Source organism: Chelon labrosus, assembly GCF_963514085.1.
Source record: "Chelon labrosus genome assembly, chromosome: 8".
NCBI lineage: Eukaryota > Metazoa > Chordata > Actinopteri > Mugiliformes > Mugilidae > Chelon > Chelon labrosus.
In genome coordinates, this window is record NC_140358.1 from 8489305 (window position 1) to 8504882 (window position 15578).

The window sequence follows — 15578 nt, forward strand, 5'->3', positions numbered from 1 at the left end:
AGGGACTGATTTTAGGTTGAAGAATAAATGGACAAGGAGACCCAGGGGCCACATACCCCCCACCTTCTTCTTTCCCAGAGCCCAAAGATATGGCAAGAGTAGAAAACTCAGATGGCAACACTCACTATCCCCGCTTGTCCCACTGCTGCAGGGTGGAGCTTATTTGCTTTGAAATGCCTGTGTGACTGACGAAGTTGCATACCAGACCGAAATTGTATTTCACAGAGGATGTAACAGAAGAGGAGGTGATAGAGGAGGGCTTTTGCAGCTTGTAGGGCACAGGAGACAAACACATTTTGCAATTTAGTTTATGTTTCTGCCAAGCATCCAGACAGAATACTAACATGTGGCCACTGTCTGGAAAGCATCACTCTGGGAGATAGAAGAGAGGCAAGGAAACTAAATCTGAAGGCTAGTATTTCACTTCAGTCAATCCCTCTTGCTGTCGCTGCCGGGCAGCGTTCATGCCACCTCTGCCAGAGCTGGACACCGCTGCCATCTGTGTAAAACTCAACGTCCTGGTCTTCTTGGCATGTTTGTTCTGCGTACTGTTCATTTACCAGACTCAAAGAGAAAGGATGAAATATATTGTGCGAGGCATCCAAATTAAAGAAGATGTATAAATCAAGCAAACAAAAGACAAACAATAGCAGAACTCTGGGTGGAAATGTGTCTGCCTGCTTAGTGGCTCTTATGAGATGCTGATTAACCCTCATCTACCCTCATGGAATCTGGACAAAACGAAACACTTGCTAACACTAACACTAAGGACAGATACTGCTAATCCAACAGACGTTCTCTGCAACATATTGGTTCCCTGTCTATAGCAACAATTTAGTTAGATATATGGCCATTTGTAAAACTAAGTGTGAACATTTCAGTTTTTAGCCAAGCTAATTGATGAACAAATAATCTGATGGCAAGAAACTATTAAGCAATCAACATGAGTAGAAGTAGGTTGACACAAACAATGCCCATGTTTTGTGTTGCATCTCTAATTTTGGTGTTCGTGTTTGTGTGTTGTATTCACATTTAAAGTTCAGTTCATGAACTGAAGAAGCTACTCGGATGAGTGGTGAAACGTCCAGCTGAATGGAAAAGTACATGCTTTTTGGATATACCATGGCATGGATGACTGAGAACCTTCACAGACATGTTCATATTTAAATGTATCAGCCTGTGTCAGTGGTTGCATGTGGGTCTTTTCTATGTCCCTCCTGTCAGTGCTTCATTGATCTGGATGGCCCAGTTGGCATGGTGTTAACAGCAGGCAGGGATACAAGAGAGCCAGCCATTAGTCAGACGCAGCTTGCACATTATCCCAGAGCACATGACAACAGCAGCCTTGTCCTGGCACAGGGGCAGGGTTGTAACAGCACTTACGACGTCATGACGAGGATAAGAGGAGGAGAACAGAGTAGGGAGGGATTTTACTGGGATGTTAGTCAATGCATAATAGTCCGCAGAGCAAATAGACTGCCCGTGACTCGTTCTGGGTGGGGCTTCCTTCTAACCTAACAGACTGGAGTATTTTAGTGTGGTTACCAGGTTGGCGCGTCCTCAACTGGTAAATTCTACTACAGACTTAAACTATTAGATATTTAATGGATAGACAGAAAAAATTTAAAACATTTTAAATCAGCCTTCATTGTTTTTTTTGGTCTGGTGGGGAGGCTGTAAACACAGCAATGGTATCAGCTCATGCAGTCCAAGGATAACATTTCTTTCTTTTAAGTCATAATAAACTGAAATTTTAACATTTAAAGGGGAAACCAATAGTAACCCGCTAGCATATGTTCTTAAAGTCTGATATTCTGCACAGCAGCAAATAATGATTATTTTTTATTACTGTTTAATTCCATCATTATTTTCTTAATTAATTCACAAGCCGATAAATGGGAAGAATGCTTGTCACAGTTTTCCCACAAAGTCGATGCTGACCAAAAGATGTTGTATAAGAACACAAAGTAACCATAAAATGTTTTTTGGAATTGTTGCTCGTGAATTTTCATAATCATATACATAATGAATATAGCTTGAAGATAATCATTAAGATGATAGAATGCTCCATCACGGACATTGACCACAGTGATGTCATTCTTTATCAATCAACTCTCCCCTTGCGATTACAGCATTCTGTTATTTATGGCAGCCTGGGTGTGCAACAGACTGAGGAGGAGTATGAAGCAAACACTGGCCTACTCCACCCCTACAGCATGGTGACTGCCAGTCGCAATAACAACCAATTAGAGTCAGGATTCATGAACAAATGGAGCATTCCCAGAAGGCCCCACTTCCCCCGCTTTAGTCTCCTCAGCTGAGCTCATTGTTGACCATGAAAGGAGGTAATTTAAGCCAATTGAATGACTATGCAATGACTCACACTGCATGAGGTGAGTGCAAACATTGTGAGATGCAAGAAAAGGACCAGGCAAACTTTACTTATCAGCCATGTAAGGCTCAGGTTACAAAAATGTAGGTTTCCTCAGGTGACATGATTATTCAGCAACAGTAGGTGGTAATAATACAATAGTCACTGGACTTAAATAATAGTGGTGCTGATTCAGAGAGAGAGAGAGAGTGGTATTCCTGGTATTTGGTACACAAGGCACAGATGTGATGTGTACAAAACTAAGACATAAATAAATCTCAAATATCTCTGCACTAAACACCTGCAACTTTTCAAAACTGACAGAAACGGTCATTGTGTCTTTCATCTCACACACTATGGAGAGACATTTCATTATCAAGTTAAAAAAAATCTTTACCTTTATGTGTCCAATAAAAGTTTAATTTGTGAAACACTGCACTGCAAGATGGCAGAAAATGTGTGAGTTTACCACCACCATGTTATTAAAAGGTTGTCAGCATGCTGTTTTTGCAGGATCCTCTGGGTTCCTGTAAAGGAAATGACTCAGTGATATGAGGCTCAAGCTCATTCCTGGACCTCTGTGATAGCCTGTATGGGCATCAGAGGATCCTGATCATCAATCCCAGACAGCAGTATCCCTTTGTCTTACCCAGTTGTTATTAAACTAACTACCATTATGTGACAATAGCACTTTAAGTGTCAAGAAGGAAAATTGCTCAAACAGCAACACAACAGCATCTTTGTGACAACGTGGCTTTAGGAAAAATAAAGGAAAAGGAAAGTCAATTTTGACAAAAGACTATGTTTATTCTGCATTTAAGAAAACTAAAGTATTATAGCATGGTCATGGTGCTGAATAAGCATTTGCTAACTCAACAAACTAAGAGGATAGCAATTAAGGAGTTGCATCAATGCCAGACAAAAGATTTAGATGTGGTTGTCATCACCACTTCACCACTAAGTCAGCAACCTAAAAACTGTTTTGTATACAGTATTTTCTGTGCATTCTACATTTACCACCCAGCATTGCACAATATGGCATGCCTCACCATGTTTCAAACTCCAACTCAACTTTATTGAGCTGAATAAAAGAGTGCTTTCACTGCAATCCAGAGGCCACACCATGCGTGTGCCGATAAAATGGCAGGAACGGGCACAGAGGCAGGCTTAGATGCTGGCTAATAGCGTGCAGCTGCAGAGCACAAGGTATCAGAAACACAGACAGCACTGCGTCTGAGCCAGAACTCACTGTGTCCGTATTATACTAGGAGACATTTGGCTCTACTGTGCCAGGGCCAAATGAAGACCGAGAGAAAAACGTCACCTCGAGCACAAGGCATTCAGAAAGAGAATGGAATTTAATCTCATCTCCTGCGAACCTTGTACTTTTCCATTCAGGCTTCAGGCCCTGGAAGAAGGGCCAATGCCTTACTGTGACAATAATTGTTTGTGCCAACTAACACACCATTAGGTGAGCTTTTTATGGACTTGGACATTCACTTTAGAGGGTTAATATGTTATGGAGATCAGGGATAAAACCTTTATAATGTCTCTAGAGGCCACATTTCAGAAATGTCCTCAGGAGACCAGATTCTCTTTTAGTCACATATCCATTCCAGTTTGTAACAGCCATGTTTCATTTTGACATTTTACAAGCTTTTCTCTCTCCTACATACTCGTCCAACACACGCTTTATCATAGCACAGCATACTAGACTTTCTTGTTCGTGGCAGACAAGAGAAATAATGTGAACTAGAAATAGCAGGGACATTTTTTAAAACCGGGTAGAAAGAGAAAAAAAAACACCCACAAACTGACCTGTGAATTTTGAGCTCACAGGAACAGCATCACTGAGCAGCGGGTTTCTGCTGCTTCCTGTCTGTTAAACCACACTCAGAAGAAAATTTCTTTCTCTGTGTAAGAGCGGAAAGTTCTCTACTCCCCCTCCTTCCTTCTCAAGCTACAAGCTATTACTCTCGTAGATATAAGTCTCGTCACACAGGTAGCATTTCCTACATGAATGATATAGTTACTAGAAATATCTGCGCAACTGACATAAAACACAAAAAAGTTTTAGTTTTTAGAAAATGAGTATGTCTGCCTCTAGCCAAATATATGTATGTATATATATATTCTTGATGAGTCAAAAGTAACTAAACTACTGAGAACTGGTTTCACAAGTCTCATAAATATAATATACTACAAATGTAAGCAAGCCGATGACCAATTTGTAAAATATGATCCACAAATGAGATTAGATTATTAGATTTTGTCTAACCTTCTGACATTTTCAAACCTGCTACACTCAGGGTTGTTCAACAGCGGTGACGGTGAATTCAAAAAGGATCATAATATGGCTCTCAAAGCCACACCTGCCATTTGCAGACATCTCTTCCCCACAATGCTGACAGGCTTGCAAAAACACCCCTAACCCCCACCCCTACACACAGACACAAAGACACACATCCCTAACTTGGCCCCGAGAGTTGGTTTTACACAAATTCTCAGAAGACACTACAAAGTTCCTGTCACACGGTGTTCACTTATAGGTCAGAAAGCAAGACAAGTATATCAGAATACAAATGCGCTGCATGTGCAACTAGAGCACTCAGCAAACTTTATATAAGATGCTCAGAACAACTGCCCTGAAGTCGAAGCCACATAAAAATATTCTGCTCTCTTCTGCTGAAATTAATTTGAACAAATATTATTCTAGATTTGTTCACATACAAATCTAAATCACAATAAATCATTCAGTTCTTTTTAGCGTCTTTATAGTCTATCTTGACTATGTTATTTCTGTGTTACCAGATGTGTAATGTAAAGTATGTTTTGCCACAGAGAACTATGTTTTAATGTTAACAGATGCAGCCCTTTGGTAAAAACTACCACAAGTGGCCTATTTCTAATATGTGGCAAGAGGCCACATGTCACGGATAGGAAGAACCAGTTAAGTTGTGAAAACAGGACAGGAAATTGCAGCTAAGTTTTAGAAAAGACAACTGCACCCTAGAACATCACAGTTTGATGTGATGATAAAGGCTGACACAATTTCAATAAAAGGATCTGGACATTGTCAGTTAGACTAGTTTAGTAATATGCAGACGCACTGGAGTTAATCGCACCTTTTCAAAAATGCCTTCTCAAGGCAACTTTAGCAGTTTAGTTGATCCTCCATCTGATCTGCCATCAGTGGTGTTTGACATTTTAACAGATGAAAGAAGCTGTCACTACTGGAAAAAGGGTGAAGCTAGCATCTTAAAATCTTTTCTCTTTTACTCGTTGCCAATTTAAAGAAAACAGTTCAAAGAACTGACTTTAGTCTTGAGAAGATTTATTAGTATTAGAGCTTAGTGTGCAAGCATTTACTAACCAGAGCTGACCATACAGATATTCTTACTTTTGGCAAAGTACGTGTGTTCTTGATAACATTAACAATGGATCTAGTTTCCCACTAATTCATTTCATTTTTTACAGCTATGGTATGTCAGATTGTCTCATCTGAAAAATGTTTATCCACTTCAATGTGCAGGGTCCAGTCTGAACTACTGTATTTACCACAACCCCTTTAAGATCATACACACTTAACTCACTAATCAAATAACATGATCTATCCAGCACAAGTTTGAACATTATGTACAGAATGTGCTGAATTATTCAGCATGTACTGTAAGCAGCATTGCTTGTTTTTTGCCTCTCTATTGTCTCATCCCAGTCACATAATTTCAGAATCACAATGATTCCAAGAAACTACAAAAAAGGTGAGTATAAAAAAAAAACAAGCAAGTCTGTGCGTGTGTGTCATTTGCGTTCCACTGCCCCGTAGATTATTTTCTTGTAGACATATTTGAAATGTTTCATCCTGACTCCCTGACTCTGCTGTTGTTTTGGCTGCTGTGTGGGAGCCATTTGATGCATGACTAGACTGGAAAAACTAAATTCTCTTTTTTTTTATTCAGTAAGAACAGGAAACTGCCATGGGCATTAGATATAGTAGACATGTAGAGGAGGCATTGTAAAAGGCATCATTGTAAAAGGAAAAATAAATTGAGACAACTACATATAAACACTCCAAAAAGCACAACAGCCGCTTAATTCCTACCACAAAGTGATTCTAAAGACAGTGCAGCACTACTGTACCTGCTTCTTCACACGCACATCTCTGATGTGTTTACATTCATACCAATACTAACATGTCACAGCAAAGAAATACTGGCAGCAAAAAGACATCATATACCCAGAAAAATACCAGCAGCATACTCTCCACCAAGCTTGAATAAAAAAAAGCGAAAGGATGACATCCTTGGTTCTTTCTAAAACTATAAACCACAATCATAGCATCCATCTGATTATGTAACATCCTAAAACAGCTTATTATCTCAAAGGGAAAAATTCCATTTGGGGCATATATACTATGTGAACCGTGCCAATATTTCCACACTGCCTTGCAGCATACTAAAAGGTACGAGTTCAAATGAAGCAGAGAAATCTAAGGGCTATGAGTCTGAGTCAAGGCTGAACAGGGGACCCGGCTGTTGCAGAGGAGGCTGCATACCAAACAGGTCTGGACACAAGCAGGCTGATGTGTCCACCCATAGTCAGGCATGCAGCAATATGCAACAAGCAACACATCTTTAGTTCTGTCATGTTCCTCAGTCTCGTCATGCACTTTGGGTCAGGCTCTACTTAAAAGAATATTCCAAGACATTTTGGGAATTCAATGCATTTACTTGTTTGCAGATAGTTAGATAAGATGAGTTGAAACCACACATACACCTGTGCACTAAATGTGCACCTAAAATCAGCAATTTCCAGGATTTAGGATGATGCGAGGGGACACAGCTTGCCTGGTCCTGGTCAAAGGTACAATCAGCCTTAAAACTGAAACTTGTTTTTACACGTTTTTAGTCCAAATTCAAAAACAAGCTCTAACATGTTAATTACAGAGTTTTAGACGTGGATTTTGTGACCTCTGGGCAGAGCTACACTAGGTGTTCCCTGTTTCTCTGTTCTGTCTATGCTAAGCTAAGCTAAGATAATTGTCTCCTGTCTGTAACCTCACATTTAGCCCACAGGCCAGATAATTGTGTCAGTCTGCATAAACAGATGACAAATGAAAATATTTCCCAAAAATATTCCCTTACATGTGCCCTCAAACATAGTTTTCTGAAGTAGTGACAGATTTTACTTTTTGTGTGCATTTATAATAATGCTTCCCTGTTGTAAAGGTTAAAACACAGTGAAACATGCAAATTTAGCAAAGCTGTTCTTGAGATGTGTACAGATCATGCTTTGGTTTAACAGCTAATAACAATAAATCAGCTCTTCCCATCTGATCCCCCGTGAAGCCTCGCAGATAGGACCACTCACACTGAGACAGCTTACAGCCCCTTCAAGACAGCTTATCTGATTTCACACAATTGGATACTGGGTCAGTGTGGTATTATATATCACTGGCCAATGTCTCTATCTAATCTTGAAGCCAGTAAATGTGTGCCCTATTCCTGGATCTGAGGACAGAAGTGCAGAGTCATTGCATTTCAAGATACCAGTTGTATACTTCAAATACAGAGAGGGAAAATTTGTTAAGCGATGTGGCTGAACGAACACGCCTAAATTACAAGTCGTGATGTCATGACAAATGTTTGGACTGCATGCTTTAGGTATTACCGCATCACTTGTGTTTCCGACACTTGAGCTTGTTATCTTGACATGTTTACTTCACTATTAATAATGTTAAAATGAAGATTACTTACTAATACGAACACATATTATCTAGTTTGTGTTTTCCAGCTGCTACGAGCATCAATCAATGGTTCACTTCACGTATATGGAGAAGTGTTTGGATTTGTGCAGGAAGCAGAAGAACAGTCTGTTCAGGCAGGTCAATATTTGAGAAAGCCTTATGAAATACACTTGTTTATGGTAGTCAGGCGATGAGGAAGGTGCAGCATGGGGGCAGGAGATGAGGACAATAAACTACCTGGTTAAAGAGACAGACATGCTCAATGTGGTTATATAACAAAATATTTACACTGTATTATTGTTTAACCATATTAGGGACCTGTAATAATTACATGTGGGTCATCAGAAGATAAGTATATTAGTTTAATGAAAATGGCTCTGACCATAGGTTTTTCTTCAAGATAGATATATGACATACATTTCTTATGTAAACAGACAACCTTCACTTCAATAGTACTTTGAATAAAGAGGCCTGACAATCAGTCTCCCGAGGGGCTGGGGTTATGTTGTTCTGACGAGAATCACAATGCAAAAACGCAAAGGTAAACAAGGAGTGGCGGTTGCTTAGGAACATGCAGAGAGAGAGGGCTTGTAAAGTAGGCTCTGTGCACAAGAAAGAGAGAGCAGGTGGGCCTCATCCAGCTCAGCATAGGCCCAGCTCGTTTGTAAGGACACATGTTGAAAACCAGGCGTAACAAGCTCAGACAGACTGGATTTTCATACCACCTCTAACTGTGTAGCTAACTGCTATTACCAGCTGGAATCATAGATCTGAACTGTTAATTGTTTTTGTACAAGCAAGCACATTATGACTCACTGAAAACTATTTATATGATCCTACCACCATCACAGTTCTAAGTACCTTTACTCTTGTAAAGTTACGGGTGTCAAAAACATGGGAGCTGATGGTCAGAGAAGCAGCTTCAATCCCCACTATGTCCACGGCTGAGGTGCCTTGAGCAAATACCACTCCCAAAGAAAAACTGCCCCCAGGCTGCTCAGTGCTCCAAGTGTGTGGGTTACATGAAGAGAACAAATTCCTTCTATATGTATACATATATAGAAACATTTTAACAATTAAAAGAGAGGGACAGCAATTAAAGGGTAAATTAGAAATATGCTTATTTGCTTTTCTGCAGAGAGTTCAGAGAAAAGGTCAATACCATTGTCTCATCTATATGCTATTAAACTACAACCAGCAGGTGGCTAGATCAGTTTAGCATATAGACTGGAAACATGGGGAAGCCGCAATCTTTGCAGCTCTAAATCTCACTAATTAACATACTATATCTGGTTTGTTTCCCCTCTGCAGACAAAATAGCATGGCAAATAACATTCTCTAAAGGCACTGTTTTCTGCAGATTCAACAAACAAGCTGTAAGATGTTTAACAGCAGGCTTTTGTTACCTCTGGACAGAGCTAGCTGGTCGTTTCTTGCTGTTAAGGTAAAATAAGCTAAGCTACGCTAAGTGGTTGTTGGCTGCAAAATTAATTTTTTTTTGTTCATTATTATTTGTGAAACTCAAATAAGGAGCAGCTTGCGACGGTGATTAATCCAAAATCTAAGAAGGACTTAAAATGTAGTTTCTGACTGGATTTTCACATATATTATATAGAAATGCTTCATCGACATGAAGCTTGTTATGTGAAGACTATGGATAAATGATGAATAGAACTGAAAACTGAAAAAGAGAAATGTACAAATTGATGTAGTTTATATTTTTCATAAATTGTAACCACCACATGTCATGATCGATTTTGATAAAAAGGGCACCATCATGCTTGAAAGTATGACTCTTTGAGACACACTTTAATCCTAATTAAATTCATGAGAATCTGCCGCGGTCCTTTTACATCTAGTCATTAAGTATTTCACTAACACACAGAAAAAGGGTGTTGAAAGGCACAAAGTGACATTTGAATAGAATGAAAGGAAAGTATTAAAGAAAAGAAGGAAAGCTTTCAAGGCAAAATAAAAAAAGTTTTAACTCTGGCCTCCATAACTGAGACCATTCCACTCAGACAGGAGCTGAGCAGATCATTTGAGTGCTGGAATCACTCTGGGCATGGCTAGTTTTCCGCTGAAGACTCCAGACACAGACACCATTGCAGCTGGGTGTCTGGGACCACAGCCTCCAAAAACCATGTGAGAAATCAATTTCTCTCTGTGCCTGGGTCAGAATGCCTCTTTGTACCAAGTGATACTGCATTAGAGTCAACATGATGTTTAAATTAGCGCGAGGGAGTTGGCAGCACCTACAACTTATTTCACTCTCAGTTTTATGTTCACATGCATCTCACACTGGGGAGCCTATTTTTGCACGATGTTACCTCATGCAGGGCGGAACCCATACAATTGGAAAGAAAAACTTTGCACCATGAATGTGTTTTCAGACCACTGCATTACATAGTCCTAGCAATTTACAGAAGTGAACTAGCTGTAAGATAAGATTCTGCATTTACAAAGAATACAGTCACAAATGACTGCGTCATACAAAGACAGAGCACAACAGAAGGCTGAGATGGAAATTTTTATGATGTTCTGCATGCTGCTTTTAATTCGAACAAAATAAACTTGCACCTCAAACCTGCTTCCACCCACACAAGCTCAGTGAGAAATATCTATGACAGATAAACGTTTATTAAGATATATGCATTACCAAGTCAAAGCCCAATAATTTCTATCACATCTGGTATCAAGAGTACATTTTTTTATTCAAAACATGTATGGGAGGCACTTTGCATTCTGTGTTTTATTTTTTTTATTTATTTATTTATTTTTTAAATCCTGCATGATCAGTAGTGGAAGAAATAGTCAGATCCTTAACTCGACTGAGAGCCTTATAACAACAGTGTAAAAATACTTAATTACAAGTAATGGTCCTGCATTCAAATGAGTTCTCCAGAGGCAGTTCACTTTATAGCACTGTAAGCAGGCGTTTTAATGTTATAGCAGATCAACATGTGGTTCATTTGATCAATTTTACTCACAGTCAAGTAGTTTATTTTCAAGCAATGCAATGTATTTCATATTCTGATCACTGTTTCTGTAGCTTTATTGTTAATCCAAAAGAACAACCAGTAACTAAAGCTGTCAAATAAATGTAGTACAGTATAAAACATACACCCCCTCCCTCTGAAATGTAGTGGATAAAGTGTAATACCCAAGTTCCACTATCTTTAACTACGGCAGTTGAATCGTTGCACTTATTTATTTTCCACCACTGAGCATGACGCACTGCGTTGTGGTAAGGCTCAGCAGCCATGTTAAGAGGAGACAGACTCTTTGCCCTGACCAGCATGGTACATTGCATAACAGAGAGAGTTATCAAAAGGTGTTACCTGATATTCCACATATCATCTCTCTTGCATGCTCTGTTTCTTTCCCTCTCTTTGTCTGACAACATAAAGCTCTTGTCTTTCACCTATTTCAGCCAGGTGGGGTTTTATCAGTCTCGATCACCTGACAACCCCTTCTGTGACCAAAGAAAACGGAAACAAGTACATACTGGGAGCTTGCATCGTTCGCAGTTTCTGGTGGATTCAAGGTGGTGTTATTGTCATAAGTTGGGTGTTTATCAAAACGTGTGAAACCTAGATCAGCCACTAACTAACACCATAGATCAGCCACTAACACAAAAGGGAAAATTTCTCAAAAGATCTATGCCAATGGGTTTTACAGTCATAAAAATACCGACAATTACATCACATTATTTTCAGCTGTCAGGAAATAAGTTACAAGAAAAAAAAAAACTAATCCTCTTAGCTTATCTGACTCAATTTAGATAATTTACTTTTTTCAGGACTGAAACAAAATCTGTCTGGATAGAGAAACTCCCAGTCTTTTGGGTTTTTGGCCTGTGTGGTCAGATCACAGCACCAGTTCAACATGTACCACAGAACAGGGCTGCCAGTCCCAGCTTGCTCCGAGTATGAGACAGTTGCAACATGGGGAGATAGTTGCTCAATCGAGCTAACTTTATTTATCAAGGGAGCGTTTACTGAGTACCTGCAGCACATTAACACAGATACTCAACTGGACAGCAGAATGAACACAGAAGGTGCCTTGCTCAGTGGCACAGTAGCTGTTAGAGTCGAGGAGAAAGTAAAACATTAACTTTCCCCACCCAGCTTTTCCCGGCTGGTCATAGAAGTTCAAACTTCCCGTCACAAGTCTACTTCTCCAACTTTTATGCCTTCATCCATTTAAGAAAAAGAGCATAACGGAAATTAAGATGGCAGAGAAGAAATGGAGATAAGCATATCACACCCATCCATCCGTGAGAAATATAAAATAGCAAAGCATGAAAGACCTCTGACTATGCTTTCTCACATTAACATTTTCCAGTCAGGTTTATTAAAATACAATGAATGTGGGTACACGGTATGTATCCACTAGTTTCACTATGAGTATCATGTCTTTCCACTGACGCCACAGTAGATTGGACTGTGACTTAGTCATGGTTGAAGCACTGTGTATTTTTGATCAGTTACAAACTTAAAAAAACACATTTAACAAAACTGTATATACTTGGTTACCAAATGAAGACTAAACAGTCTTTAGCCTTTAACTTGTTTACGCCACTCGTTTTTCAGTTTAGTCAGAACAAATGTATTATATTTGTATTTTTGCACTTCCTACTTTTAGCTGATCTGATTTGTGTTTATTCTATTCTGAGCATGATGAACAGTTTTTACCTGACCATACACAGTTGTCTCTGTGTTCATTCGCTGCAAAGCTTGTATCTGTAATATGAAACTAAACAACTCCTGAATTTTTACATATCTCAGCGTGTTGGGGATGTAGTAATAAACTAAACCCCACCTCCTCTCATCATGCCTTTCTTTTTTTTGCAACGCCTCCCTCATCTTGCCCAAGTCTAATGATCTAATTACAGGCTAAGACTTGTTGACTTTGTATTGAATGAAGAGCCAGCCCTTGTTCTTTGAATGGTACACAAAAAGCAGCAGCTACAGTGTGAGTTGATTCTCTGATGCACGAGGACCTCATTTACAATCCAAATCTAGGTGGGCCTAGAGTATGATGACAAAGTTAGGTCAAATGCAAACTCATTCCAGCTCAACAACAGAGCCATTCATTTACTGCATCGTGTGCATGTATACACAGAGATATGGAAAAAAAAACAATTCCTATCCTTCAGTGTGAGGCCAATTGATCCACACAGTAACTGAGCCTAAAGAATAGAATTATTTATTTGGTATCTCTGAAATGATCTGTTCTACATTGCCTTTTTTGGGCCCCAACTGTTATGTCAGACATTACTGCAAGAGGATCAATTCTGAATGCCAAACAGATGAAATAATCACAAGGTAGTTAGCATACAAATGACATAAAAAATCCTGACCAAAGTTGGATGAAAATGCTCTGCAGTGGTCCTGGGATAACTACAGTGCTTTTCAAGGCTTGAAGACAGATTCAGAAGAAAGTGTGTAAAATCTAAATGTTGTTCAGACTGTAGCCATGTTTATTCAGTGTCTTATGTGGTCCATAAAGTGCGGAATAGATTTCTGGTGAAACAGGAAGCGAGCTTTTATCTCTGCTGCACTGAGCAACTTTTAGAAACGGATACTCAACAGCATTGAACTGAATAATGTGGGTGATAGAGGCCTAAAAATACTTTAGGGAAGGTCAACTTAAACTTGCATTTAAGAGGAAGCAAAATGCATGCAACTTCAGCCTCTCAGGTGTCTCCATTACAAGATGAACAGCATTCTATTCTGGTGAAGATGTTGATGCATGAAGCTGTGTGCATGAAGTCAGTCATGCACACAGCTTCCTGCACCAGCTTAGGATGAGAGCAGCAACAACAAAACCACAGCTAGCCATTTTTTTCTGTCTCCTAGTTTAGTTGTTCCCATTTCTAATAACAATTGTATGATATCTGTATAGCACTCAGGGATCAAATCTACATGATGTGTAATTACCGCTCACTACACCATCAAAAATACATGTGGGTTTGGTCAAGGGGCTTGCAAAACACTGTTCCCGCCCTTGCTACAACACACCATATAAGGCAACAATTCATATAACAAATGCAACAAACTCACTTATCAGCTAAAGGTCACTCTTATTTAGTCCTTAAAGGGTTGGGAAACAAAATTCAAACTTTTTATTTTATCTCAAAAATTGTTATCCCCTTGAAAGTTTTAAAAGGGGTTGGGGAAATGATCTACAAAGTGGAAGCCAATCGTCTGTAAATGTAGGATTATGCATAGTGTTTTTGCGTTCTTTTCAGTGACATCTGATATAGAAGTAGGCCCTCAAGACATTCAGTGGGAGAAAACCTGAATATCAGTGGAACTGGAATGACCTGTTAACGGTATCTTCAGAAAACCTAAACATGTCATCTGTGTTCATGAAGCCAAAGGTGCACATTATGGTGACTTAACTACCTAGCATGCTGTCAACCTGTCAAGCACAAATATGTGTACATTAAACTGAACACAGTAATATTTATGTAAACTAGGAAGAAAACTCCGAAACCATTTCTAGATTTCTCAGAACAAAAACAATGATAATAGGTAAATATTGAAGTGGAGGAGAACTATTCATCACTGACCTCAAAGACAGTCGGTTCGGGTGACAAGGTCCATAATAGCAATCGAACAAGTGTCGATCTCAGCCACCATTAAAAATCAAGAGGTAAAAAACAACGTGAAACTGGGGATAATCCAAGGTTTGGTCAGAGAAGAACAACCGTGTCTGAAGATGTGGACTAGCCACCCGCACGCTTCTTTTTCACAGCGACAAAACAAGTGGAGAGGAGAAAAAAAGACAATGCAATGGCTGCTGTTAGAAACAGAAAAGGAGAAGTGTAGTGAAGCAACTTGTCCTCTCCCTATGAGTCACGCAGCACTGTCGCCATTGGTAGGGGAGCCCTGAGGCAGAGAGCCTTCACCTGGCCAATCAGTGATGAGTACGGGTCCTGAATGCAAATCCTGCAGGTGAGTTCTGCTCGTGGCAGGGATTGGACAGGGTTGCAGCGGGGGAGGGGACATCACGGAGGACCAACAAGAGGGCCACACCTTAAACAGCATGAAAGACGATAGACAGGTTTCTCCTGTAGAGGTGGAGGAGTGCTGGAGGTGTAAGTAAACAGTTGGAGAGGTATGCACTTACTTTAGACTTTGACCATACAATATAGGCCAGGTACGGTGATTAAAATCTGTGTGGCAGGTCAGGACTCAAGTTAACATCTCTTTGTGTCCCATCAAAACCTTTACAATGAGTTGTGAGTCTATTTGCCTTGTCAGTGAGACAGTTAAGCTGCTGACTTGTGGAGGAGTTGTTCTCCCTGCAGCAGAAAGCACCATAAAACAACTTCTACCAGTGGGAGGTACAGAGAAATGAAACGTTAAAGTCGACAGCGTTTAGGTATGAGCAGGCGTTTCATGACAAAAGCCCAACATTTCTCTCCTCCTCCCCCTCCTCTCCAAGATT

General features: G+C 39.7%; 1 protein-coding gene across 3 annotated transcripts in view; it reads right to left on the reverse strand.

Moving 5' to 3' along the window:
* The window catches only part of elf1 (E74-like ETS transcription factor 1), a 36250-nt gene that overhangs the window by 11703 nt on the left and 8969 nt on the right, over positions 1–15578 (reverse strand). For 2 of the 3 annotated variants that reach the window (XM_084549914.1, XM_084549912.1), the window contains exon 1: positions 14698–15019. The exons of the other annotated variant lie outside the window; for it this stretch is intronic. The gene's annotated coding sequence lies outside the window, so the exon portion shown is untranslated. Of the gene's footprint in view, positions 1–14697; positions 15020–15578 lie in introns of those variants that run through there. 3 annotated transcript variants of the gene reach the window in all.